We start from the raw sequence: 27,944 nt of genomic DNA, 5'->3' as shown, positions 1-27,944 counted from the left end.
CAGTTACTTCCAGCAATTCACAAAGCTTTGGGGTACCTACATTTAGTGAGAGAAAGCTCTTAGTCCCAGCAACGAGTCAAGCTAGGACACATTTAGTTGGGGATAGTGAAGGGGTTTCTCTTCTTTACCCCATCGGTCTCAGAGAAGTGAGAAGAGAACTCAAATGTTACTGCTGGGAAGGCCGAGGGCTTGTCCTCAGCAGAGCATGAAGGCAGGGCCACCTCTTACACATCTTTGCACCCTGTGTCTATCAGTGTCCAGTCAGGAAAACTGAAACATGCCAGAGATTTCAATCAGAGAGAAATCTATTTGGGGAATTGACTGAAAAATCTAGATGGCATAAGGAGAAGAGTAAGGGAAACCACAGATTAGTAACTGCACAGAGTTGATACTGCTCCTCAGGCCATGGAGACAAAGGCAAAATGATGCACCCAGGGAGTTCAGTTCACCACAGAGGCTGCTGCCATTAGAACCACATTGCTGCTGCTGCTGTAGCACCAGAGTCTTCTTGCTGTGAGTCCTGCCTTGACCACCATGATGGACCCAACCACCGCTGCTGCTAGCACTGCTTCTAGGAGCTGAAAAACATGGCTTATCCCTAGACTTGGGAGTGCATTTTTAGGGAAATGCCTGAAATTGATGCAGAGAGGGAGTGATGCTAAGGGTGCAGCTATGGCTACAAAGCTCTGTGGATATTCACACATCAGTGAGTGCGTGTGAACTTTCACCACATAGTACCCAGACCTGGTTGGTCCTCATGTAGAGCTCCCATTGCCCACTGTCCTCCCTCACAGCACTTGACACTTAGCCATTTTTTCATTTGTTATTGGTAGTTATTTATTTCAGTTGTCTTTCCATCTAAACTGCTAGGACCATGAAATAAGACCCATGCCCTCCCCACCCCTTGTATTCACTTGCATCCCCTGAGCCTGGCACTCAGTGGCCACTCCATGCATTTACTTGACTGACTACCCAGCTGGATATCTCAGGAGATACCATTTTCTCTTCTCACAGAGAATCAAAGAACCTCATGGGAGTGCCCAGTTTTGAGAAGAAAGCTAGATTTGCTGGCTGTGTTTTCACTCAGCTATGGTTGTATCATTCAACTTTTAACAAACAGAAGTTGGCAGGAATAGGAAAGCAAAGTGCAGCAGAAATAAAATCCAGGAGGACACACACTCCCTTCGGGAAGTGTCTCTGAGTTGGGCGTGTTGGTGACTGAAGCAGGCGGACCTGGAATGCAGCAGCAGCCAGGAGCCTGCCCAGATGCTCTCGTCCTCCATTTGTCCCTGCAACCATTATTTACAGCTTGTTGCTATGATCCCACAAGCTCATCTTCACTCCCAAAGGAGAGAGAAGTAAACTAGATTGATAGGGTACTTTCATCTGTATGATGTTTTGTCTGTGAGCCCTGTGGGAGCCAGCATGCTGAGACTAGCTACTGTCTTCCCAGAGAGGGAGCCCCATGGTCTGCAGTGTGGACTCTCCCCGAGAAGCTTCTCTTTCTCTCCTGGCTGAAAGTGGATACATCAGTTTCTATCCCAGAGGTGTTAGGCTGTAATACTGAGAGTTTATGAATGTCACTGTCAAAGCCAACCAATGACCACAGCTTGGACTGTGGTCATTAGACTACCTCATTTCCAGATGCATTTTAACCTTGTCCTTGGCAACTGCATTTAGCAGGCCTTGCACTTGTCCAACGGGCTGTTACCCATTCACCATTTGACCGCTACACTATAACCGTGAGATGTCTGTAAGGCATATGCTTTTTTAAAACCAAGATATACTTTTGTAGGAAGGATATAAAATGCATTTTATCTTGCAAGCCCACTTTGATCATTTATTGGTGGCTGCCTGGGGCCCTGTGTTGAGAAGGATTCTGAAGTACAGAAATCACTTACTTATGGGCACCAGAGGTCTTTTAAAACTTTTATAAGAAATAGACTAACAACAAAAAGGCCTAATAGGATGCATTTTAAGAGTCCCCTGGGAGGAATTCTGCTGCTTCTCTGGAATTCAGAAGTAGCTATGCTTATTCCTGTCTTCCTTTTTTTTTTTTTTTTTTTTTTTTGTTAATAGCAAAATTTCCCTTCCCAACACACTTGCCTATTACCATACATGATATATTTTATGGTATCATCAAATGTTAGAGCTGAATGATGCTTTAGAGAGCATTCAGTCTAAGGGTCTCGTTTTGCAGAAGACAAGGCTGGGGGTATACTGATTTTCCAAAGGGCAAATGGCTAGTTAGTATAGGTTCTCTTTCATTTGTCTTCTTTTGGACCCCTTGCTCCAAGGCAGAAAGTTTGTCATACCTTAGCTCTGCTAGTAAAGAACATGAAGTTGTGTAGGACTGAACTAGCAGCATATCTTGAGCAACGAGGATACCATCTTTAAACCACACAGCTTGGCTCTCTCATTTGCTAGTTGAGTAACCATCATAAATCGCTTAACATTGTTAAGCCTCAGTTTCCTGACCAGCAAACTGGGGGTGAGGATTAAATGAGATAATGAACATAAAATGTGTAGCACTGGGTCTGGCTTAACAAATGTTGGCTATTGTTATCATCTGTAGAATGATCCAGCTGGACTCAATGAGTCGCTCTTGTTCTGAGAGCCGATGCTTCGGGACATCCGTTGATAATGCATGGGATTGTTTCTGAACTGCCTGTGATGAGCTCCACATTTTCATCAGGACTGTTCTATCAAATGAGATAATACATGGAGAGTGAGTTCTTGGCTAACAATAAAGTATTAGTCATTGTTTATTTCAGATAACATATTTATCATCATTATTGTTACTACTACTATTCATAACTATATCTATCATAAGGTATATCTATCAATATGGCAATATTTATAATTCCAATGGCAAGTTTCAAATCCATGAAGGACTCTGGAATTTTTAATTCACTAAGGACAAGGTGCCAGCCTTTGTATTCTGACTTGTATCTTTAAACAGACTCTTCTCAACAAGGTGATATTTTCGGGGTGAACTTTATATCTTGCTATAGTTTTAATTAGTATCATATTTATATTTGTTTTTTACTGGTATATAATTTCTAGGCTTTCATCCATAGTCATTTCCTAAAGGGTACAGTTTTAAAACACCCAATAAATAAATTATAAATGTGTGTGTGTGTGTGTCCAGGCTGAAGTCAGCACTGGCTTCTCAACAGTGAGCATTAGGTATTGGTGAAGGGGAAATGGTGTCTTGTACCTTGGGATGTTGTCTGGGCACAAGTTCTAAAATATGTCATTTATCTGCTGAACTCTACCAGGATGGATTTCCATCACACTCTTGTGTTTCAGTCCACACCATCTGTACCAGGAAATGGGCTGCAAAGATGTCACTGACATGAACTCAACTAATCACTCATCATAAAGTATCTGGAAGCTCCAGCAAGCACCCATGGCCCGAGTATGATCCTGTTGGAGACTTGCTCCATTTACAAAATCCAACAGTGGGACGCAGAAACATTCCTGCAAGGTCCAGGGAATCTCAAGTGTTCTTTATGGCTTGAGTCTATAAATTCATTAGGGAAAACTCACTGAATCTTAGGTCTATTCTTTTTCTCTTGAAAAGGAGACATAAAGGCAAAATGAAAAAGCAAAGGCTATGTGATTAGAGGGCCTGGGTGAGAATCCAGGTCAGACCCTGCTGCATACGAGTCATCTGACCCCAGGACTGGAGCCTTTATCTCCTTGAGTGTCCATTTTCTCATCAATGAACTGGACGAGGATTACATGTCCACTGCTGATTTATGGGTCCTTGAAAGGATCAAATGAGGTAATAAATACAAAACGATTTGCAAATTCTTAAGTCATTTCAAAAATAAGTTTCTTACAATAATCATAACAATCATAGCCATGCCTTGAAAGCCCTGCCCCACATTAAAGACCCCCAAAAGCAGGAGGTTGGAAAAGGAGAGATACAGGAAACACGAAAAGGCATCAAGTCTGCTCTGAAAAAGCTGTCACCCAGCCTGAGTGTGTGATCCTGACAGGGAAGCACCGTGAAGCCTGGCAGGTCTCAGTGAGCGATGGAGACCCCAGTCAGTACAGCTTCAGCAGAAAGGAATTTATTGCCTCTCATCCCCAAGGAAATCACAGCTGGCTCCAGAAGTTTAGTGTCATCGGGTCCATCTTTCTCACTCAATCTCTTGGCTCCATTTTTCTCTCTGTTGACTTTATTCTCAGGCAAAAATCACCCCGCTGTTTTTTTAATCCATGCCAGCAATAAAAGAATAGCTCTCATTCCCAAGAAGAGCCCTCGAACTGGGTCTTCTTCTGTCATACTGATTGTGTGGTCAAGTGAATGTAATATGTGAATTCACTCATTTATTCAGTACATAATTATTGAGCATCTACCATGCTCAATACTTTTCTAGGAGCTTAAGATGTAGCAGTGAACAAAACAGATAAACAAGTAAGTACATAAATAAATAAATGTTAGACACTGATTCAAAGTCAGAAGTTTTGGGTGGAGGCCAGGACCCTGCTTCTTTAGCAAGCTCTCTGTGAGTCATGCCTGCAATTAATCTATGGTCCATGCTGTGGAGAAGCACGGTGTAAAGAACCCGCTCCAAAGAGCCAGGGAGCAGTGTCCAGCTGCAAGTCCCCCTTTCTTCTGTCATGGAAGTTTGCAGAAGTGAACACAGTGGGTAGACACCCCAGTGATAGCTTCAGGGTGGATGGGAAGGCAGTCTGCTTGGATGAAGGGCAGGAGCAGGCACCTTAATTGTTCAAGACATTTCCCACCCCAGAGCACCCCGTTGCCTCCCAAGCTGAAACATATATTTCCTACAAATATCAAAATGAGGATTTGTTTCTTTTCTCTCTTTCCAACTTAAATATTTGTAAAGACTAAGTCTATGTGGGAACTAATTGTTTTGTGCTCTAAATGCAGGTCTGAATCTTTTTTGTTTGTTTGTTTGTTTGTTTTTATTTATTTTATTATTTTATTATTTTATTTATTATTATTATTATACTTTAAGTTCTAGGGTACATGTGCATACAATCGCAGGTTTGTTAAGCATATGTATACTTGTGCCATGTTGCTGTGCTGCACCCATCAACTCGGCCAGCACCCAACTACTCACCATTTACATCAGGTATAACTCCTAATGCAAACTCTTCCCTCCTCTAATTCTTCATAATAGGCCCTCGTGTGATGTCCCCCTTCCCGAAGTCCAAGTGATCTCATTGTTCATAGTTCCCACCTATGAGTGAGAACATGCGTGTTTGGTTTTCTCTGTTCTTGTGATAGTTTGCTAAGAATGATGGTTTCCAGTTGCATCCATGTCTACAAAGGACACAAACTCATCCTTTTATGGCTGCATAGTATTCCATGGTGTATATGTGCCACATTTTCTTAATCCAGTCTGTCATTGATGGACATTTGGGTTGATTCCAAGTCTTTGCTAGGTGAATAGTGTCAAGAATGAACATAATGTGCATGTGTCTTTATAGCAGCATGATTTATAATCCTTGGGTATATACCCAGTAATGGGATGGTTGGGTCATATGGTACATCTAGTTCTAGATCCTTGAGGAATCGCCATACTGTTTCCATAATGGTTGGGAACTAGTTTACAATCCCACCAACAGTGTGTAAAAGTGGTTCCTATTTCTCCACATCCTCCAGCACCTGTTGTTTCCTGACTTTTAATGATCGGCCATTCAACTGGTGTGAGATGGTATCTCATTGTATTTTGATTTGCATTTGATGGCCAGTGATGATGAGCATTTTTCATGTGTCTGTTGGCTATATGAATGTCTCTTTGAGAAATGTCTGTTCATATCCTTTGTCTGCCTTTTTGATGGGGTTGTTTGTTTTTTTCTTTGTAAATTTGTTTGAGTTCTTTGTAGGTTCTGGATATTAGCCCTTTGTCAGATGAGGTAGATTGCAAAAATTTTCTCCCATCTCTGTAGGTTGCCTGTTCAATTCTTGGATGTAGTTTCTTTGCTGTGCAGAAGCTTTTAGTTTAATAAGCATCCCATTTGTCAATTTTGGTTTTGCTGTCAAGAGTTTTGGTGTTTTAGACATGAAGTCTTTGCCCATGCCTATGTCCTGAATGGTACTACCTTAGGTTTTCCCAGGGTTTTATGGTATTAGGCCCAACATTTAAGTCTCTAATCCATCTTGAATTAATTTCTTTTCATATGGGGAGTAAGGAAAGGATCCAGTTTCAGCTTTCTACCTATGGCTAGCCAATTTTCCCAGCACCATTTATTAAATAGGGAATCCTTTCCCCATTTCTGCTTCTCTCTCAGGTTTGTCAAAGATCAGATGGCTGTAGATGTGGTATTATTCTGAGGACTCTGTTCTGTTCCATTGGTCTATATCTCTTGTTTTGGTACCAGTACCATGCTGTTTTGGTTACTGTAGCCTTGTAGTATAGTTTGAAGTCAGGGTAGCTGATGCCTCCAGCTTTGTTCTTTTGACTAGGATTGTCTCATGATGCGGGGTCTTTTTTGGCCCTATATGAACTTAAAGCAGTTTTTCCAATTCTGCAGCGACACTCATTGGTAGCTTGATGGGGATGGCATTGAATCTATAACACCTTGGGCAGTATGGCCATTTTCACGATATTGATTCTTCCTATTCATGAGCATGGTATGTTCTTCCACTTGTTTGTGTCCTTCTTTAATTTCACTGAGCAGTGGTTTGTAGTTCTCCTTGAAGAGGTCCTTACATCCCTTTGTCAGTTGATTCCTAGGTATTTTATTTCTTTGAAGCAATTCAGAATGGAAGTTCATTCATGATTTGCCTCTGTCTGTTACTGGTGTATACTTAATGCTTGTGATTTTTGCACATTAATTTTGTATCCTGAGACTTTGCTGAAGTTGCTTTTATCAGCTTAAGGGAGATTTTTGGGCTGACAATGGGGTTTTCTAGTCATACAATCATGTCATCTGCAAGAGGACAATTTGACTTCTTCTTTTCCCTAACTGAATACCCTTGATTTCTTCTTGCCTGATTGCCCTGGCTGTGAACTTCCAACACTATGTTGAATAGGAGTGGTGAGAGAGGGCATCCCTGTCTTGTGCCAGTTTTCAAAGGGAATTTTTCCAGTTTTGCCCATTCAGTATGATATTGTGGGTTTGTCATAAATACTCTTATTATTTTGAGTAGTAATGCCCCATCAATACCGTAATTTATTGAGCGCTTTTAGCATGAAGGGCTGCTGAATTTTGTCAAAGCCTTTTCGCATCTATTGAGATAATCATGTGGTTCTTTGTCTGGTTCTGCTTATATGCTGGATTATGTTTATTGATTTGTATCGTTGAACCAGCCTTGCATCCCAGGGATGAAGCCCACTTGATCATGGTGGATAAGCTTTTTGATGCTGCTGAATCAAGGTTTGCCAGTATTTCATTGAGATTGCATCGATGTTCATCAGGGATATTGGTCTAGTACCCTTCTTTTTGTTGTGTCTCTTGCCAGGCTTTGGTATCAGGATGATGTTGGCCTCATAAAATGAGTTAGGAGGATTCTCTTTTCATTGATTGGAATAGTTTCAGAAGGAACGGTACCAGTTCCTCCTTATACCTCTCCAGAATTCAGCTGTGAATCCATCTGTCCTGGACTTTTTTTCGTTGGTAGGCTATTAATTATTGCCTCACTCTCAGAGCCTCCTGCTATTGGTTCATATTCAGGGATTCAACTTCTTCCTGGTTTCAGTCTTGAAGAGTGTAAGTGTCTAGGAAATATCCATTTCCTTCTAGATTTTCTAGTTTATTTTATGAGGTGTTTATAGTATTCTCTGATGATAGTTTCTTTTGTATTTCTGTGGGTCGGTGGTGATATCCCCTTTATCACTTTTTTATTAAGGCCAATTCTGATTCTTCGTCTTTTTCTTCTTTATTAGCCTTAGTGGTCTGTCAATTTTGTTGATCTTTTCAAAACCAACTCCTGATTCATTGGATTTTTTGGAGGGTTTTTGTGTCTCTATCTCCTTCAGTTCTGCTCTGATCTAAGCTATTTCTCTGCCTCTGCTAGCTAATGTGTTTGCTCTTGCTTCTCTAGTTCTTTTTAATTGTGATGTTAGAGTGTCAATTTTAGATCTTTTCCTGCTTTCTCTTGTGGGCATTTAGTGCTATAAATTTCCCCTACACACTGCTTTAACGTCCCAGAGATTCTGGTATGTTGTATCTTTTGTTCTCATTGGTTTCAAAGAAGATCTTTATTTCTGCCTTCATTTTGTGATGTACCCAGTATTCAGGAGCAGGTTGTTCAGTTTCCATGTAGTTGAGCGTTTCTTTGATTGGATTTCTTAGTCCTGAGTTCTAGCTTGATTGCACTGTGGTCTGAGAGACAGTTTGTTATAATTTCTGTTCTGTACATTTGTTGAGGAGTGCTTTATCATAATTATGTGGCCTAATTTTGGAATAAGTGCGACATGTGGTGCTGAGAAGAATGTATATTCTGTTGATTTGGGGTGGAGAGTTCTATAGATGTCTATTAGGTCTGCTTGCTGCAGAGATGAGTTCAATTCCTGATATCCTTGTTAACTTTCTGTCTGCTGGATCTGTCTTAATGTTGACAGTGGAGTGTTGAAGTCTCCCATTATTGTATGGGAGTCTAAGTCTCTTTGTAAGTCTCATGACTTGCTTTATGAAATCGGGTGCCCTGTATTGGGTGCATATATATTTAGGATAGTTAGCTCTTCCTGTTGAATTGATCCCTACCATTAAGTGTAATGGCCTTCTTTGTCTCTTTGATCTTTGATGGTTTAGTCTATTTTATCAGACACCTTCAGTATTGCAAACCCTCTGCTTTCTTTTGTTCTCCATTTGCTTGGTCACCCTCTCCTCCATCCCTTTATTTTGAGCCTATGTATGTCTCTCAGACAGTAAGATGTGGGTCTCCTGAATACAGCAGACTGATGGGTCTTGGGATACTTTTATCCAGTTTGCCAGTCTATGCCTTTTAATTGAGCATTTAGTCCATTAACATTTAAGGTTAATATTGTTATGTGTGAACTCTTGATCCTGCCATTATGATATTAACTGGTTATTTTGCTTGTTAGTTGATGCAGTTTCTCCCTAGCCTCGGGATGGTGTTTACAATTTGGCATGTTTTTGCAATGACAGAATCGCTGTTCCTTTCCATGTTGAGTGCTTCCTTCAGGGTCTCTTGTAAGGCAGGCCTAGTGGTGACAAAATTTAAGCATTTGCTTATCTGTAAGGATTGTATTTCTGCTTCACTTTATGAAACTTAGTTTGGCTGGATATGAAATTTGGCGAATTTTCTTTTAAGAATGTTGAATATTGGCCCCACTCTCTTCTGGTTTGTAGAGTTTCTCTGCCGAGAGATCTGCTTCAGCCAGTCTGATGGGCCTTTGTGGGTAACCTGACCTTTCTCTGGCTGCCCTAAGGTTTTTCCTTCATTTCAACTTTAGTGAATCTGGCAATTATGTGTCTGAGTTGTTTTCCCGAGGAGGTCTTTGTGCATGCCTTCTGCATTTCCTGGATTTCACGTTGGCCTGCCCTACTAGGTTGGGAAGTTCTCCTGGATGATATCCTGAAGAGTGTTTTTCCAACTTGGTTCCATTTTTCTCCTCACTTTCAGGCACCCCAATCAGACATAGATTTGTCTTTTCTTACATAATCCCATACTCTTGTGGCTTTGTTCATTTCTTTTTTCTTTTTCTTTGGTTTCTCTTCTCGCCTATTTCATTCGCTTGATCCTCAATCGCTGATACTCTTTCTTCCAGTTGGACTGAGTCGGTTACTGAAGCTTATGCATTGAGCCACATATTTTGTGTTGCGAGCTTTTATCTCTTTCTATTTCATGAGGATCTTTCTGCATTAATTACTCTAGCCATCAATTTTCCACTTAAGACTTTTAGTTTTCTTTGTAATTGCACGTAATCTCCCTTTAGCTCTGAGAAGTTTGATGGACTGGAAGCCTTCTTCTCTCATCTCGTCAAGCCATTCTCCGCCAAGCTTGATCCATTGCTGGCTTATGAGCCGCGCCTTGCCGGGAGATGCACTCCTTATTTTTGAATTTCCAGCTTTTTCTGCCCTGCTTTTTCCCATCTTTGTGGTTTTATCTGCCTCTCTGGTCTCTTTTGATGATGGTGACGCATCTGATGGGGTTTTGCAGGTGTCCTTCCTGTTTGATGTTTTCTTAACAGTCAGGACCCTCAGCTGTGGTGGTGTTGAGATTGCTTGAGGTCCACCCAGACCCTGGTTTGCCTGGGTGTCAGCAGCAGAGGCTGCAGAAGAGGAATATTGCTGAACAGCGAAAGTGTACCTGTCTGGATTCTGCTTTTGAGGCTTCCTCCTCAGGGGTGTATTCCACCCTGTGAGGTGTGGGGTGTCAGACTGCCCCTAGTGGGGATGTCTCCCAGTTAGGCTACCAGGGGTCAGGGACCCACTTGAGCAGGCAGTCTGTCCCTTCTCAGATCTCAACCTCCTGCTGGGAGATCCACTGCCCCTTCAAAGCTGTCAGAGTCGCTTAAGGCCTGCAGAGGTTTCCCATGCTTTGTTGTTGTTGTTGTTGTTGTTGTGGCTGTGCCCTGTCCCCAGAGGTGGACTCTACAGACAGGCAGGTTTCCCTTGAGCTGTTGTGAGCTCCACCCAGTTCGAAGCCCCCGGCTTTGTTTACCTACTTAAGCCTTCAGCAATGGCGCGGGTGCCCCTCCCCAGCCTGGTTGCCGCCTTACGCGGTAGATCGCAGGACTGCTGTGTTAGCAATGAGGGAGGCCTGCATGCAAACTCCCCGCCAGGTGTGGGATACATTCCAGGTGCGCCTGGGTTTGCCAAAGCCGCAGGCATTGGGGTGGAGTTACCCCATTTTCCAGGTGTTGTGTGTCCGGCCCCTGGCTAAAAAAGGGATCTTCCCCGGCGCTTCCCAGGTGAGGCGACATGCCTCGCCTCTGCTTCCAGCTCGCTGGTCGGCTGCAGCAGCTGACCAGCACCGATTGTCCGGCACACCCTAGTGAGATGAACCCAGTACCTCAGTTGAAAATGCAGAAATCACCGGTCTTCTGTTTCGCTCGCGCTGGGAGTTGGAGACTGGAGCTGTTCCTATTCGGCCATCTTGCTCCCTGTTTGCAGGTCTGAATCTTTAGGGCTCAATGCTAGTTTATGATGATTGGTTATTATTCCACTAGCTGTCCCCCTCTTTCCTGCTACCCTTTCCTTCCAAATGGCCTATTGTATTTCATTTCTCTTCTGAACCCCAAAAAGCAAAGCCTTGTGGAAAGTGTTTCCGTGTATGGAGGACTAGAGGCTTGTTTCTTGGAGGAAGGGAGAGAGTTATGCTTTGAAATCTGGTTTTACAAGCCTCTCACTTTTACCAGAGTTACCTATTATGAAACCAAAGCTGGGACTGAGCAGCACAGATAGGCTGTGAGAGCCTTTCATGTGCAAATGTCCTGAGGCTATTTCTGTCAGCTTCCTTTCCTCCTGCTTCTGTTTGTTTCCCCAGGAAATCTTTGCTGTGTGACCTCCTTTTCCTCTGAACTTTCTATCTTGCATTTCCGCCTTTGGTCACTAACTTTCCCTTCTCTGATGGTCAGAAACTGGGGCCTTGTTGTTCTTTGTACCTAGAGGTGCTCTAGGAACATCTACCCAGCAAATGGCAATTGCTACAATTGGGTGTGGGGGCTGGGAGGAAAAGATAACTGTAATGGAAGGCACAAGAGGAAGGTAGGGAAGGAAACATGCAAGTAAGCAAACACTTCCTACTTAAAAGAGGCAACTGGTGTGATACCTTCAGGAGAACAGGGCAGGGCAGGGTTAGAACCACTCCTTTAGAATGTTGCTTCTGAATCACTCGCAGATCACTCACTTAATTGGAAACGTAGATTCAAAGTGGAGACTTAGAACTATGAGGAGGCAGATAGAAATGCCTCAGAGATCATACTGTCTGGGCTCATGGTACAAAAGAGGCAAAGTGAGGCCAGCAAGGTGGGTGACTTGACCAAGGTCAGCCAGGACCTTTCAATGACAAAGCATAACAAGTCACAGGCAGAAACCAGGGTGGCCAAGGGAGCTAAGTTGCATCCAAGATCACGGTTCTTAGCCTAAGTCATATCATAAAGAAAAAGTTGATATCCTCTGGTCATTTATGGAGAAAGAATGTTATAAACTGAATTTTGACTTTTCTCACAAATTCTTCCTTGTGTGGCAAGACCAATGAGTATGCTGGTATTGTGTGGGTAGTTCCACTTGTAGAGGAGAATATTTGAAAATAATATGGCAGCTCCTGACTGGTGATTTCTGGTTCTCTCGGGTCTTGCATTTTTTCTTTTTAAAATAGCATCCTAAATAGAATTTGAATCCTAACTTTATAAATATAAAATAAAATAAAAAGAGGAAGTATTAATTCAAATCATATCATTTCCTGCTTTCAACCCTCCAATCCAAAGTGCTTAGCAAGGCTTATAAAGGCCTACCTGGTCTGCCCTGCCCACTTCTGACTTCCTCTCACTATTACTGGCTTTATTCTTTCTAAGACGAAGTTATGCATTTAAATTCATCAAATCTGGGGAAGTGGGTTATCTGTTTCTGTATGTAAGAAATTATCTCTCTTTTTTGTTAAACAGTCAGATGAATTGTCAGTATTAATGCCTGGACTATGAGATTTGAATCCAAATGAAGAGTCTGGGGAAGGCAGGGAAAGAAATACAGTGAGGCATTCATTTAAAAAATATTCATTTGACCTTATGTACTAAGGTGAATGGGGGTAGAAGTTCCTGAAGCCAAGTTCAGATGTGACTTCCTTTCCTAAAGTGGCCCAATTAAGATCACATGTCAGGTTGGCTCCCTCATTTGCATGTGAAAAGGCACAGTCACGGATGTAGCGAATTGTTTGCATGGCAAATTATAAGGAAATGTTTCTTCCTTCTGCCATCAAGACACTGTTTCAGCCATTTCCATATTAATTTTGTAGGCTGGAAAGCTCTTGTTGCCATTATATCTGGGCAAAACTGGAGTGAGTGAAGATAGGCTGGCAATAAAATAGGATGAGGCAGAAAATCTTACAGAGTATCTCACCAGTTGAAAGAGCAGGGAAAGGACAAGTTTGAAATTATCTGTACAAAGAATCCAGCTCCTTGCCGAATCTCCACTTTCTCCATGTCTTGCAGGTGATGTGTGGTTCCTAAAGGACTTCTGTCACTGTGCCTGCCCGAGGTGCAGTTAGAAAACCAGCTCTCTTGCTTTGTGCTGCATTTAGCCCAGCCAGGTTGGCAAAAGTTCGTAAAAGCGACCACATTTTGTTCTCTCTCCCTTCAGATTTCAGTTTTGGCATAATTTTTGGTTGGCAAATTGCATTCTACAATGAAAACGTTTTCTTACATTTAACCCTAAGTTGGCCTAAGATGGGCATCACCAGTCCTGATGCAGAAGGAAATAGGATATTAGGTCCCAGATTGCAAGCAAACTCAGCCCCACATCAGAGCCCAAGGAATGAAGCATCATACCTCAAAAGGCGCCCTAGACTTGAGCCCTCTGGCCTAGCAGAGCAGATGCTCATGACTCTTGGAAACTTCTGTGTTGAAAAAGAAAATTCCAATTCTTGGAAGCAACCCTCCCCCTGCTTTCTCACAACAAATCCCTGACATAAACACAAAAGACATAAACATCTACTTAGCTATAGAAGAGTGGAGTTGTTACATAAGAGTAGCTGTATGAGTTAAAAAATACAAGATCAGCTAATAATTTTAAAGGACAAAATTGAAGTCAGATGAACTAGAAAGATGCAGATTACATTTTTTCCTGAAATGTAGCATAGGGTAAAAAACAAAATAAGACAAGGGTTTTGGACTGAAATATGCTAAGGACTTGCTGAACCCAAGCTCTGCGTAAAAGCAGTTCAAGATGCTTATGTATGTGAATGTGTACATCGCTCTTTTTTTCTTTCTCTAAACCTGCTGCTGGAATCCATCGTCCTGTCCTTTTTCATAACCTTCTCAGCAGGACAGATAATCTCTCCCAACTGAGGCTCTATTTGCCTTGCCAAATCCCATTCTGAAAATTCAGCTTTCCAAACAGCAGCTTTACGGGGACACAAACAAGGCTGAAAACTAGAGAGCAACCTAAAAGAACAGTTTGAGTTAGGAAGTTAAAGAGAATCTGAGAAGCCCTGTGGAGTGAGTTCATATTTCCTGAGGATCCTGCTGGTTTGTGCCAGTTGAGGTGACCGGTCTCTCCAGATGGGACGTGTGACTTTGCACACTGGGCTGTAATTGCCCATGACAACTGCAGCCTAGTTACTGCACCAAGAAAAAGAGATATACCAACAATAGCAGCACCCAGAAACTCACACTGCTCGAAGCAGATGTCCTATTAAAACTGTAATTGTCTCCATTAGAGAAATTCCACCTCACGTTCTCATTCTTTGTTTCATATACCTTTTTTCAATGGTCTTTCTCTACCATTTCCCCCAAATATCCTGGTGTCTCTTTTTGTGGAAGAGAAGCAAAGTTTCTTTAACCTTGACTGACTTAACCTAACCTTGACTCCTCTTACTGTTTGGATGCATAAGAAGTATTTTTCTTATGCATTTCTCATCACAAAGACCCTTGTCTTGGGCATTACATTTTGCATTCATTTACCCATATACCCTTCTGTCTATCCATTCATCCATCCATCCATCCATCCATCCATCCATCCATCCACCCACTCTCCCACCCATCCATCCATCCATTCATCCATCTTCCAATATTCATATATTTTCTGAACCCAATAAGAGCATTGATTATTTTTGCCTGCCTGGAGCTGTTTCCTCTTCCTTTGGGGCAATGCTCTCTTTTATGTTTAATCTATGTGGTTCAAGTGGGATCACAGCACCCAACACCAAGAATGGACACATCACCCACACCAGGCCACTGCTCTACTCCAGTGACTGGAGTGATTAGGGAAACCAAAGCCACTCCTACTCCTTGGTTTGTGGTTAGAATTCTTGAGGAAAAGAATGTCTCTCATACAGCTGGGATTGCCAAACTTTGGGAATGTCAGCCTTAAGTTGCCAACAGCCATGAGAGAAAAGTGAGACCAACAGAGAAGAAACAGAACTGAGAGGTGGCAAGAGGGCAGTCAAATCCTAACTTCCTAATCGAGCTCCTGGATCCAACTGCTTCAGTTCTAGTTCTGGAAATTTTCAAGCTTGTGGAGTAAGTATTCCTTTTCAATTAAGTCATTTTGAGTTGAGTTTCTGCCACTCATAGTTAAAAGAGTTATGTCTACTCTGTGCCAGGTAGCTGAGACAAACCAATGAGAGAGCCCAAACAACCTAGCAGAGTGGTTAAGAGTGTGAACTCTATTGCCAGCCTTTGAATTCTGGCTCCACTATTGACAAAGCACACAAGCTCAAAGTTCCTTTGTGCCTCCATTTACCCATCTATAAAATGGCGAAGATACAAATAATACCTACTTCATAGGTTTTTGTGAGGATAAGCTAATTCATCTATAGTGGTTAGCATGGTGCCTGGTCTGTAGTGAGCACTCACTAAATGTGACTTGTAGGCAAATAGTGGTCAGCAGTGCCCAGAAGCAATGAACAAGACCACACCTATAATAATACTCTCACAAATCTGCTTTTTTATCTTTCTCCTCCTCTCTATCCCACTGTAGTAGGTTGTATAGATTCCTAATTTATAACCATAGTCACTGTAAGCATTGGTATTGTTTGCCTCCATGGCATAGCTCAGGAAAACACACTAATATACCACCTCTCTTTACCCACCTAATGATGCGTGGGTAAAGCAAATGATGAAGGCTGGACATGTCTGGTGAGAAGTTAGCTCCAAGTACATGAAATGATAAGTCTGAAATGATAGTCTACAAATATACCATCAAACAAGCTACCCCAGAAAGGCTCATTAAAAGGCAAATTAAAATTTGCAAATAACAAGGTTATTAAGTCAATTTAAAACACTTAAGTAAGACGCAAGAGGCGAGAGACGGCGTAAGTTAATGCAGTTAGGATCAGACACAAGTAGAGTGGAAGGACTCCACTGTACAGAAAAGGGTTAACTCAGTGGGTCTGGGGTGTTCAAACCTGTACATCCCACTGGCCCTTGGACTAGTTCAGGGAGATAATTCCTGAGCCTTTGGAATATCCTTACTGATAATGAGAGGTGACAACATGCTAGCAGCCCTCGCTCTCAGTGCCTCCTCGGCTTTAGCATCCAGTCTGGCAGCGCTTGAGGAGCCCTTCAGCCCGCCACGGCACTGTGGGAGCTCCTCTCTGGGCTGGCCGAGGCCGGAGTCAGCTCCCTCTGCTTGCGGGGAGGTGTGGAGGGAGAAGCACAGGCGGGAACCAGGGCTGTGCGTGGCGCTCACGGGCCAGGGAGAATTCGGGTCTGGGCGTGGGCTCGGTAGGCCTTGCACTCTGAGCAGCCGGCCGGGGCGCAGGCCGGAGGGGTAGGGAGGGACTTAGCACCCAGGCCAGCAGCTGCAGAGGGTGCACTGGCAGCAGTGCTGCCCGCTGGTGCTGCCCTCAAATTCTCACACCGCCTCAGCTGCCTCCCCGCCGGGCAGGGCCGGGGACCTGCAGCCAGCCATGCCCAAGCTTTCCCCCACACCGGCCCTGCTCTGGGCTCCTGCGGGGCCCCAACGAGCACCGTCCCCTCTACCACCGGCGACCGGTCCCATTTACCACCCAAGGGCTGAGGAGTGCGGGTGTGCGGGTGCATGGCGCCAGACAGGTGGGCAGCTCCGCCTGCCTCCCTGGTGCGGGATCCAGAAGGTGAAGCCAGCTGGGCTTCTGGATCTGGTGGGGACTTGAAGAACTTTTCTGTCTAGCACTCAGTGTCTAGCTAAGGGATTGTAAACGCACCAATCAGCACTCTGTGTCTAGCTCAGAGTTTGTAAATACACGAATCAGTATTTTGTATCTAGCTAACCTAGTGGGGACTTGGAGAACTTTTCTGTCTAGCACTCTGTGTCTAGCTAAAGGATCCTAAATACCAGTCAGCACTCTGTCAAAATAGACCAATCAGCTCTCTGTAAAACGGACCAATCCGCAGGATGTGAGTGGGGCTAGATAAGGGAATAAAAGCAGGCTGCTAGAGCCAGCCAGGGACAGCTCGCTGGGGTCCACTTCCACATTGTGGAAGCTTTGTTCTTTCGCTCTTTACAATCAGTCTTGCTGCTGCTCGGTCTTTGGGTCCACGCTGCCTTCATGAGCTGTAACACTCATCTCGAAGGTCTGCAGCTTCACTCTTGAATCAGCCAGCGACACCACGAACCCACCAGAAGGAATGACTAACTCTGGACAGGAGGAACGAACAACTCCAGAGGCGCCGCCTTCAGAGCTGTAACACTCACCTAGAAGGTCTGCAGCTTCACTCCTGAAGCCAGCGAGACCACGAACCCACCAGAAGGAAGAAACTCCCAACACATGTGAACATTTGACGGAACAGACTCCGGACACACCATCTTTAAGAACTGTAACACTCACCACGAGGGTCCACGGCTTCATTCTTGAAGACAGTGAGACCGAGAACCCACCAATTCTGGACACAGTAAGAGTGCTATTGTTTGCCCAGAGCCCTGGGCCATACCAGATAGTTTATGCTAAAAATGTGATTTAGGTGGTAGACTTGGGCCATATGCTATCAGTTTGACCTCTAGGGGGCGGCAGGGGGCTAGGGTTTGAGCGGCTAAGATAAGTTACATGGGCACTCCATGCCTATGTGGTTAAACTCCAGTAAGAACCCAGGACACCAACTTTAAAGCATGGTTAAACTTCCCGGTTGGCAGTACTTTGCATGTAGTATCACACATCATTTCTGGGAGAATTAAGTGTTGTTCATACAACCCCATTAGGAGCTTGGACCTCGTCTCTCCTGGACTCCACCCTTTGCATATTTTTCCTTTGCCAAGTTTCATCCATAGCCTTTGCTATAATAAACTGTAACCATGAGTATAACTGCTTTTCTGATTTTTGTGAGTCCTTCCAGAAAATCATTGAACATGAGGGTGGTCTTGGGAATCCCTGATATAGATAGGGCCCACAGATGGATTATGCTGGATTGATGTCACATACCTGCTCTACTAGAGCTATAAGGACAAGTATGCCTGATGACAGCTATGGCTTGCCAATTAGCCAGATGAGCAGCTATAAGTTCTATTTGTTTTTGGGGACAGAGGACACATAGGACCAGAAAGATATAGCCAATAGGTTGCCAAATTAGGAGATCATGTATCTAAAATGCTCGTGTCTATTTGGTACCTCTTAGTGTTTAGCCTTATGTCTAAATGTCTATGTAGTACATTACAAATATTTAATACTCAGCTGCATCATAAATATTAGCTATTTCTCAGTCCTTTCATCCTACTCTATCTGGGTATAACACACACGTTCTGCTTGCTGTTTATCTTAAGCTTAACACATCCCATAAATTCTGCCTATGAGAATCATACTTTTTGCTAAGTGGCTACTTATTTATACTTTCACATCTTAAGATTGTTTGCCTATATTTTGTGAACTACGAGCTGATTTATTGAATAGACTGAATGTTCTCAAAAAAGCATGAACATTACAGGCCTGAGAGGTGAGTTAGGGGAGAAGAGTCATGACTATATTACTGCTATGGTTTGAATGGTTGTGTCCCCTCCAAAATTCGTATGTTGAAACTTCATCAATGTGACAGTGTTAAGAGGGGGTCTTTAGGAGGTGATTAAGTCATGAGGGTGGAGATCTAATGAATGAGATTAGGGCCCTTGTAAAAGAGGCTTCATACAGTGTTCAGCCCTCTTGCCCTTCCATCTGCTATGTGAAGACACAGCAACAAGGCACTGCCTTGAAAGCAGAGGGCAGCCCTCACTAGACGCCAATGCCAGGAAGCTTGGTTTTGGATTCCCTAGCCTCCAGAACTGCAAGAAATAAAGTTGTGTTCTTGATCAGTTACCCGGTCTGTGGCATTCTGTGATGGCAGCACAGATGGACTAAGATAATCATTAAGTGCTTTAGTACTGCAAGATCTTCAGTTCTGGAAGGTCGTGGTGGTGAGGCCCAGCATACACAAGTCCTGATTCCTGATGTCCTGGTAGCTGCCTTCCAAATTTTTTAGGTCCTATTCATTGTTTTTCCTACGTAATGATAATAACAGCAATTAGTTATATAGAGTTACTATATTCCAGGCATCGTTCTAAACACTTTCCATAAATAATGGTTTTGCAGGAACCAAACGGGGCAGGGGCATGTTTAATCTTATTTTTACAGAGAACATAAGATGGATCTGGGTGCAGTAACTTGCCCAAGATCAACAGCAGAAGTGTTGGTATACCAGGAACCAAACTCAGGCAAGCTGGCTCCAGAAACCAGACTGTTAGCCACCGCATTCTGCTGACTTACAGAACAGTGTCAGCTCCTCATTTGCATTCTGCCTTGGCTGAACTCAAGTGGAAATGTCTTATAGACATTGCCATATGTACAATATTTAAAAGCTAAAAATGCTTCAGCTGAATGCTGATAAGAAACTAAAGAGTGAAGAATAGAAATACATTAATTTTTATTAACCTGTGACAAGATCATCATTCAGTAAGAATGTTATATAATTACCTTAATTGTCACATGGACATGAAGAGCAGAAGTTCAAAATGGTAGAATTTCATCCAGTGCCAGCACAGCGAAGTAGATATTCTTAAAATATAATTCAATTTGAAGATATTATAAGAAAAATTTACTTATTGAAAATTTTCACAGATATGGCAAACATATAAAAATGAAACATCAACATAAACAGCCACTTCAGATTTACCTGATATTTGTCACACGGTTTATCTGCACACTTATTCACTCAAAAGTTGGGAAGACAAACAACAACACACAACAGGGCTCCTGGCCCCAACATGTAGAGGGTGGGTGAGGTCGGGGGGTGTCACACTCAGTAACCCACAGGGAGAGACATTTTAACGTTTCTTCCCTTAAGCTAAATACTTGTTACAATGGTGCTGATCTCCATTACCGGTTACTATTTAGGTTATTCTGTTGAGGCAGGGCAGAAGACGGAAAAATGACAAAAGTTAAAGAACTGGAAGACAGAGGCTGGCTCTGCCCTCATTGTGTGGCCTTTTGTGAGTCTGGGAGCCTCAGTGTCACCATCTGCAGAGCTGATGATCATACCCCTGTCCTGTGGAGTAATAAGCATTGTGGGAATCGTGGAGCAAAGCAAAGTGCTCTGCATACTGTCAAGCATATAGTAGGTGCTCAGTTAGTAACTGTGAAATCTGATGCTTATATACATTTTGCCAAAATATCTCTCGGAGAAAAGTTCCTAAATTTTGTACATCCTGGATTTCTATTTGCCCTCAGAATGTTGATGGAGGGTTGTGAATGGGTTGGAAATTGTGTTGCTGGCTCTAAACAAACTTTCTTAACAAAATACAAACTTTGTTTTCAAGGGCTTCTAAAGTAAATCTCATGCAGTTCCTTGGAAATCAAGAGTAGCTTTCATGAGCATGTTTTAAGGCACAGCTGATTGCAGAATCATCTGGAATAGATGACATGGGGTATAAGATCCTGTAAAACGTTGTCTATACCTATTTGCCAATCCAGATAGACCAAGGAGCCAGCAGTGGACAAAGTCTGGGGTTTCATTAAGGTCTTAATTTTATAGAATAAGAGGTCTTGCTGAATCTCTCCAGCTCATCTTGCCTCTTCCCCCCTTCCCCTGCTACTTGTTAGTGAATCCCCAGAGGCAATAATCTCTGAAGCTAATGAACCCAAACACAACAGGACTCCTGGTCCCCACATAAACCCAAACACTGCAAATGGTATTAGACACTCCCATTAAGCCCTTGCCCAGGACAGGGCTGTTGCCACCCAACGTGGCCTCCTGATTAGCCTCTCACTGGGAATCACTGTAACTGCCTCCGCTTAGGCCAGGGAGTTCTCCTCATAATTAACCTCTCTTTAGAACTAATGGTTTTCACTGCTAGGCCTCTAATGTAGGGCAGCCAGCAATTCACCCCGAGGGCTTCTTTCCCTGTATGAAACCAAAGCATTTTTAAAAAGTCTTTCTGCGGCACAGCAGCAGCCTAAAAGTTGCTTAGAAAGCTAATGGGAAAGGCTCTTATTACGCTGAGGATGGTCCCACTGGACCCGTATTTGATTTCCTTGTCTTTCTTCCCTTTTATTTACTTTAACCAAAACAACAAACCATTTGAGTTCATCTCCATGTATATGTGTTCCGTGACTGTGAACAAAGCCCTCTCATATCCCTAGGAATACCTAACTGGGTTGCTGGAAGCTGGGATTTCATAGAATTTCCAACCTGAGCGTGATGTTGTCCTTAGGAAGGCTTCGAAGATTGAGAAGCTATATTGCTCCCCTCTGCATACAGGGACACACTTATTGAGGCTAGTGAAGAAGCCTTGCACCTTCCAACAAAAATCCTGCTAACAAATTATCTCCACCAGAACTCTAAATAAATAAAGACAAAAACAAATGCATAAATGGACAAACAGAAATTCCCAAGATCCTGAAACAAGAATGAAAATGACATGGTGTCTATCCACTCTGTTTGTAAAAAAAAAAAAAAAAAAAAAAAGGTGGGTTTGGTGATCATCACACCAAGAGGAGCTGACATTTCTTGCCAGTTGAGGACATGTCAGACACTGTTCTAAGCTTTTGAAAACTGTTTCCTCACAAAGTCCTAACATCAGCCTTGTGAGGTAGATGCCATTAGTCCTGTTTTACAGATGAGGACACTAAGGCAAACACACAGAAGACCAGAAAGTGGTGGCATATGGCCATGGGCTGGCTCCTGGCCATGCTCTGAGCCGAGCTCACCTGTCGGTGTGAGGATGTCCTCCTGGGTCTGCCACAGGTGACCTGCTGATCCGCCTAGTTGTATAAGGAAGTTGATGCTGTATATTTCTATTGCATGACATTAAAGCTTCAGGAAATCTCTCCTTTCTAAGCCTACATCTCCAATCTGTCCCTATTTGAGTCTGTTCTCAACCCAGTCAGTTTCCATATGCAAATCCTGCAGCCATGTCAAACCAGAGGGTAAGTGGGAACCAGCATCATCCAATGACCATGCTCTGGGCACTTGCAAGGTGTGGGGCTCTGGGATGAAAATGCCAAGGTCCTTAGACTTGAGGATGTCTTAGTCTGATGGTGGAGACACACAAGTAAACACAATTTCATTACATACAACGAACGTTATTTTTATAGGCACAACTATAATTTGATGGCAGGTACTATTATTAGCACTTCTCATAGATTTTTCTTATTGAACCCTCACACCAATCCACTGAGTAGTTGTGGTTAATAATACTTTGCAGGCAAGGAAGTGGGGGCCCCGAGAGGTTATGTGACTCATCTGTAAATGGCAGAGCCAGAGTTGTGAGTCCAGACAGTCTGGTCCCAGAGACTGTACGTTTAACCAAGGTGTCTTGTGGCCTCTGTTCTGATAAAGGCAGGCACTGAGGACCTCGGGAGCACAAAGGAGCAACAACCAGCCCAGCCTGGAGGCAACAGGCAGGGAAGGGCCTTTCCAGACAAGAGGGCACCCAAGCTGCGTGAAATGGAGGAGAAACACTTGACCCTGTGATGCAATGCTGTGAGTAGGGGGGGAAGCTACATGAAAAGGAAGATCTTTTCAGTTCTGCCAGCCCATAGACCACACTAGTACATGACTTAACAGGACATGGGTTGGATAAAGCAAAACGTGTTGCTGGCACATCATAGAGTCCATGCTGTGGTCAGAAGCAATGGGCTGGACATGCACACAGCAACATGGATAGATTTTATGAACGTAACACTGGGTGACAAAAGGAAGACACACAGCAGGACCTGTAGCCCAATGTCATGTACGTAAATGAATAATGCATGCACACAAAACAATATATATTGACACATTATGTAAGAACACATAAAAAGAAAATGATTCCTATGAAACAAAGTAGGATGGTTGCCTTTGGGGTTGGGAGGAGGAGAATGGGAGTGGAGAACAGAAATAGGATGAAATAAAGCAAGAGATGCAATGGAATGACAGCTTGCTGTGAACAGAAAGAATGATTAAGTCAACCTTAGTCCCTGAGGGACTCAGGGAGGGAGAGAAGGAAGAGGATCCTTATGAGTGACTGTTGAGCACTCTTTTGCTAGGACTTGCCCCTACCCACTTCCACAGGGCTTAGCAGGAGCACCTAGTTGCTGTCTACAGTGTGAGGCCATTCCCTTCTCATGGCTGATTGGTCAAGGAGTGGGCACCTAACTCAAGCTCAGCCAGTCAATTCCCTCCCTGTTATAGAAAGCTTTACTACCTTCCAACGTTGGGGCACTGAAACTGAGGGTTAAGGGGAAACAGGAGCCAAACTGATTCAAACTCAGTCTCCATCACTAGTCCCATGACCTTGGGCACGTTGCTTAGCTCCTAAGTAATGAAGTTTCTTATCTATAAAATGGGAAAATATAATAGCTGACTTAAAGGATTGTGTGAGGATTTGATGAGTGATGAAATGCAGGTATAGTGCTTAGAATAGTCCTTGCCACACAACAGGGTCTCCATAAATATCTGCCATGGCTTTCCTGAGAGCTTGGGAACTGGGAGAGTAAAGGGCTTTATCTGGAATCTGGATGGCTGATCAGTATGACAAGGAGTAAGTCACTTTCGATTGCATTGGAGCAGTCTCATTGTTTTATCCCCATGGGTCATAGACATATCATCATTTTATGTAATATTTGTGAGGTGAAGCAGGTTGAAAAGCACTGCTTAGCAGGCAGCAGTCTCCCGTTCAATTCCTGAAGCCTCAACCTCACTATATCTGAGACCTTGAGTTCACGTGATACCTCAGTATCTCCTCTTTTTTTATGCAGTTAGTTTACATGTATTTTGTCTCTTATCTATAGAGTCCTGATTATGAGGGTCATAATGACAGAGAAAACCCTAAAGTATCAGCCTCTTAGCTCATCTCTGCACATGGTAATTTTCATGGTGTTTTCTACCTGGTGAGAGTCATCCTCAAGAGCTGATTACTTAGTTAACAATTGTTGAAAAACAAGTACAAACCACATAGTCTTCCTACTGCCAGGACCATGACCAAGGCCTGGTTCACATAGATGGTGACATAACAACCTCAGCACACTGGAGTGTATACAGAATATTCTGGTGAAATGACAGTAACACATTTGTCATTTCATGAGCTTTAAATATGTTGGTAAAACAATCAGTTTCTCCTCTTAATTATTTACCTCCATGCTGATAAGTTCTGTTTACATTTCCTAATAGAATGTTTGTACAACTGTTTTGAAAATAATCATGTTCAGTCTTTAGAAAAAACAGCCAAGTCTTCATGTGGAATTTAAAGTTGTATATCAAACAGATCAGTTATGGATTTAAATTTCCCAGAACAAAGGTACCTAGAAGAGAATGTGAACGTGTCTTTGGAAAGATGAACAAACGGAAAGCCTTCCTGACCTTTGGAAGTCAAAGAATAGTCAACAGACTGATTAGGCAATTTCACCGCTTTGAAGGGTTTCAAAGAAGACTGATTTCTGTTTGTTCAGCCACCATCTGGAGGTGCAAAGATCAGGGACATCAAAGATTTATCTGAGCATTCGAATGTGTTTGTGAAATCACTGATGTGTCATGGAGGCACTTCTCAGAGATCTGCTTTGTGGCAGGTTTTATCTATGTCAGTTTGGCAGGTGCCATCTGATCGAGTAGCCCTCCCGGCATGCCAAACACCTTCCAAATGCATTCTGGAGAGAAAGAGAACCCAGCCATTTCCTGTGATTGGGAGTCAGAGGCAACTGTAATGACTTTCTGAGGATGTTTAATTTATCACTACTGTGGGTGAAAGCTTGTGCATGATGCTTATTCCCCACATTTCGCAAGTGGCAGCGTTAAATCTTCAGAAGGATGAAGAAGTCCAGTCGTCTTACAGTAGGAAGCACTCTTTTAATAAAGTTTATCTGAGGTAGTCAGTCCAGAGCTGGTGTGGTATTTCAGAGTATCAGGGACCTACACGTCTTTCTGTTTGTTTCTGCTATGTGCGACTCCCATTCCCAAGTTCACTTCATGGTCTAAATCTGCTGCTGATGCTACAACTTTCTAGCAAGAAGGAAGATGGGGAGGAGGAGAGCACTCCCATTCCCTTAGCTCTTCTTAAGGAAACCTCCTGGAAGTTTTTCATACCACTTCCAGGAATGACCCACATCGCTACACCTGATTACAAAGTGGGGCAAGAAAATATAGTATCTTTACTCCAGCTAAAATTTAGGGCCTCTATTACCATAAAAGGGTAATTTTTTGAAAAACAATCATCTCTCTCTACCTCATCATCCTTGAGGACTCAGCTCAAATGACCCCTATTTAGAGAGACCACCTGAATCTTTTCTGTCAATAGTAAGTTTCCCCTACTTACTCTCTATCACAGAACTTGTCCAGTTGCACCATGGGAATATCTTGTCTGTTTATTTGCTTATTTTTACTTTTTGTGGTCTTTCTTCCTCCACTAGAACAAAGTTCCTTGAGTGCAGGGACCTTATCTACTTTGCTGCTCAACACCACACTCCCAGTGCCTCAGAGTGCCTGCACATGGTAGAAACTTAATGAACATTTGGGATGAATGACCAAATTATGAATGAGGACCCTTGCTAAGAAAACCAATATGGCACTGTGACTAAGTATATAAACTCGGGAGTTAGACAGTCTTGGTTAAAATCTTGGCCCCACCTCTAATTAACAATGTGACCCTGGGCAAGTGACCTAACTTAGGTCTAAGTCTTAACTTACTTATTTATAAAATTGGAGGGGAGACTCTTGCGAGAATTAAAAGAGTTAATACACATGAAGTGCTTACTACTTCATTGTACAGCAAACAGTCAGTGTTAGCTTTTACACATGACCAGCATAATAATTATTTTTGCTATAATTGATATCTATCTAGTTGAAAGATTCAAAGGAGGCCTCCCAGAGGGAGAGACCTTGGAGATGAGTTCCATGGATAGGCAGGAGTAGGCTAGGCAAAGGAAGGGGTAAAGGGACAGCATTATGGGGAGAGGGAACCACATGGTCAAAGGTCTTGGTACAGAAGGGGTAATGATGGAAGAACTGGTAAAAAGCCAACATGGCCTGAGTTGGCTGAAGAGAGGAGGAGCAGTACAAAGTGAGTCTAGGAAGGAAAAAGCTGATATCATGAACTCATCCCAAGTGGGAAGGGGAGCTACTAAAGGGCTCCAAGTAGGGGAGTGCATGGACAGATTTGTAACACATAAACACCATCCTGGCTGCAATGTTGAAGGGCAGTTATCCCATCAGAATAACTTCTGTAAATGAGAAACCTACTGTAAGAGTGTACTTGCAAACCCAAGTCCTTAATGTTGGTGGGACTCTGGCAAGGAGAGCATTGAGCTACAGATCAGCCCAAACTGGCTATTTCTGGGATTCCTGCCTGTGACAGAAAAACTTTTAAGTATACTTAAATATTTAAAAGTTATACATGACGACTAACAAATTGTTAAACTAAGTACTTTGACAAATATACACTCATAATGACTAAAAGTAAAAAAAATACCAAAGATAGTTGAATTTAATAATTATTGCCGATGTCTGATATTCTATTGATGGGCTAGTAATATTTGGATGAATAATAAAGACACATAATTCAAAAATTATTACATGTGTATTCTATAAAATTTATTTTTCTTGCCTTCTTTTCAGCAAAATCATGGATTGTGTTCTTATAATCCAGAACACAATTATAATCTATGTGATTACAAATTTGTAATTATATAGTTGTAGTCTGTTTAAAATAATGTTCTAAAAGATTAAAAAGTATTTGAATTCTAATGTAGAAAACTTTGAATGTATTTAACAGAAATATAAATTAAAGTGAATGTAAACAATTAAAAACATTTTTGTTCATTTTTTATGTTTTCCAAAGTTTATTTTTCTTCTAAAATATTCAGAATTATTGAAACCAGATGAATTAGTCAAGAAAAGGAAATAAAAGGCATCCAAATTAGATAGGAAGAAGTAAAATGATCTCTATTTACAGATGACATGGGTCTTACATGTAGAAAAGTCTGAAGATTCCACCAAAAAACTGTTAGAACTAATAAACAAATTTAGCAAAGTTGAAAGATTCAAAACCAACATACAAAAAAAAAGTTGCATTTATATATACTAACAGTTAATATCTGAAAAGGAAATTAAGAAAGCAATTACATTTACAATAGCATAAAAAAATACTTAGGGATAAATTAACCAAGGAGGAAAAAGACTACTTATACACTGAAAACTATGAAACATTAATGAAAGAAACTAAAGAAGACACAAATAAATAAAAAGATCCCTTATTCATGGATTGAAGGCTTAACAGTAATTAAGATGTCAATGCTACTCAAAGTGATCTGCAGAGTCAATGCAATTCCTAGCAAAACTGAAAGAGAAAAATTCATCCTGAAATTCATATGAAATATCAAGAAACTCCAAACATCCAAAAGAATCTTGAAAAAGAACAGATATCTGACATTTCCCGTTTTCAAAACTTCTTACAAAGCCCCAGTAATCAAAACAGTACAGTACTGGCATAAAGACATACAGACCAATGGAATAGAATACAGAACCCAGAATAAAATAAACGCTTGCATATATGGTCAAATGATTTTTGACAAGGGTGTCAAGACCATTCAATGGGAAAAGAACAGTCTTTTCAATAAATGTTATTAGGCAAACTGGATATCCACATGCAAAAGAATTAAGTTGGACCCTAACCTTATGCCATATACAAAAATTAACTCAAAATGTATCAAAGACCTAATGTAAGAGTTAAAACTATAAAACCCTTAGAAGAAAATATATGGGAAAAGCTTCATGACATTAGAGTTGTCAAAGATTTCTTAGATATGACATCAAAAGCATAGTAAAAAAAAAAAAAAAAAACAACTAAATTTGACTAGACCAAAATTACAAATTTCTGTGAATCAAAGGACACAATCAACATAATAAAAAGGCAACTTA

At 42.2% G+C, this 27,944-nt stretch overlaps 1 protein-coding gene across 1 annotated transcript in view; it reads left to right on the top strand.

Annotated features, from left to right (window-relative positions):
• The window catches only part of TSPYL5 (TSPY like 5), a 109,361-nt gene extending 86,948 nt beyond the window's left edge, over window positions 1–22,413 (top strand). Inside the window, exon 2 of the mRNA XM_009213391.4 lies at window positions 22,395–22,413. The gene's annotated coding sequence lies outside the window, so the exon portion shown is untranslated. The remainder of the gene's footprint in view (window positions 1–22,394) is intronic.
• The last annotated feature ends 5,531 nt before the right edge of the window (window positions 22,414–27,944 follow it).

The sequence above is a fragment of the Papio anubis genome, chromosome 8, assembly GCF_008728515.1.
Source record: "Papio anubis isolate 15944 chromosome 8, Panubis1.0, whole genome shotgun sequence".
In the NCBI taxonomy this organism is placed as follows: Eukaryota; Metazoa; Chordata; class Mammalia; order Primates; family Cercopithecidae; genus Papio; species Papio anubis.
This window is presented reverse-complemented; position numbering and strand designations above follow the sequence as displayed.